The sequence below is a fragment of the Rattus rattus genome, chromosome 4, assembly GCF_011064425.1.
Source record: "Rattus rattus isolate New Zealand chromosome 4, Rrattus_CSIRO_v1, whole genome shotgun sequence".
Lineage (NCBI taxonomy): Eukaryota > Metazoa > Chordata > Mammalia > Rodentia > Muridae > Rattus > Rattus rattus.
Window position 1 is genome coordinate 79320123 of NC_046157.1, and position 913 is coordinate 79321035.

The window sequence follows — 913 nt, forward strand, 5'->3', positions numbered from 1 at the left end:
GACTGAGAGTTCATCTTGGTGGATTTTTTCCTTGATGAATATGGAAGTGTCCTTCCTTATCTTTTTTGATGACTTTTAGTTGAAAAATCGATTTTATTCTATATATTAGAATGCCTACCCAGCTTCCTTCTCTGGGCCATTTGCTGGAAATTTGTTTTCCAGTCTTCACTCTGAGGTAGTGTCTATCTGTTTCTTGGAGGTGTGTTTCTTGTAGGCACAATTTGGGGTCCCTCATTGCATCCAGTTTATTAATTCATGTGTTTTTTATTGGGAGTTGAGACCATTGATGTTGAGAGAGATATTAAGGAATAAAGATTATTGTTCATGTTATATTCATATTTGGATGTGAGATTATGTTTGTGTGCTTTTTCTTCTTTGTTTTGTTGCTAAGACTATTAAAAATATGGAATGTCACGAATTTGGTATGTCATCCTTGGAGCAGGGGCCATGCTTATCTTCTCTGTTTCCTTCCAATTTAGTATATATGTGTGCGGAAGCAAGCCCGAGAAGTTCTCTTTTTATGTCTTTGAAAAATCACGCTGGAATTTTGATGAATTTGTTGAATCTAAATAAACTGTAATAAATCACAAATTTAAGCACTGATGAATGCAGAGAACACATAACTGTAGAGATCTACAGATACATTTAGAGCCTATTATGTATCCTCCATTTTTTCAAGTGTTTCAGAAAACCATCTTTTAGGGTCATTTTACTTTTTTTTTTGTAATATTGGAGCCACCTGGCTTGCTCTATGTCTTTTGTATAAAACCTGTCGAATCTAAACATTATTCTAACTTGTGTTTTTTCAGTGAGAAATAACTCTTTATGGCTATAGTAAAAATATTCAAAATTAAAGTAGAAAAATATTCAAAATATCTGATATAGACTAAGAAATTTGAGAAACTGTACCAAT

General features: G+C 32.9%; 1 non-coding gene across 1 annotated transcript; it reads right to left on the reverse strand.

Moving 5' to 3' along the window:
- Nucleotides 1–397: 397 nt before the first annotated feature.
- On the reverse strand, nt 398–502 carry LOC116899766. Its single transcript, XR_004387780.1, has one exon. It is a non-coding gene; the product is annotated as a U6 spliceosomal RNA (small nuclear RNA).
- Nucleotides 503–913: the final 411 nt, after the last annotated feature.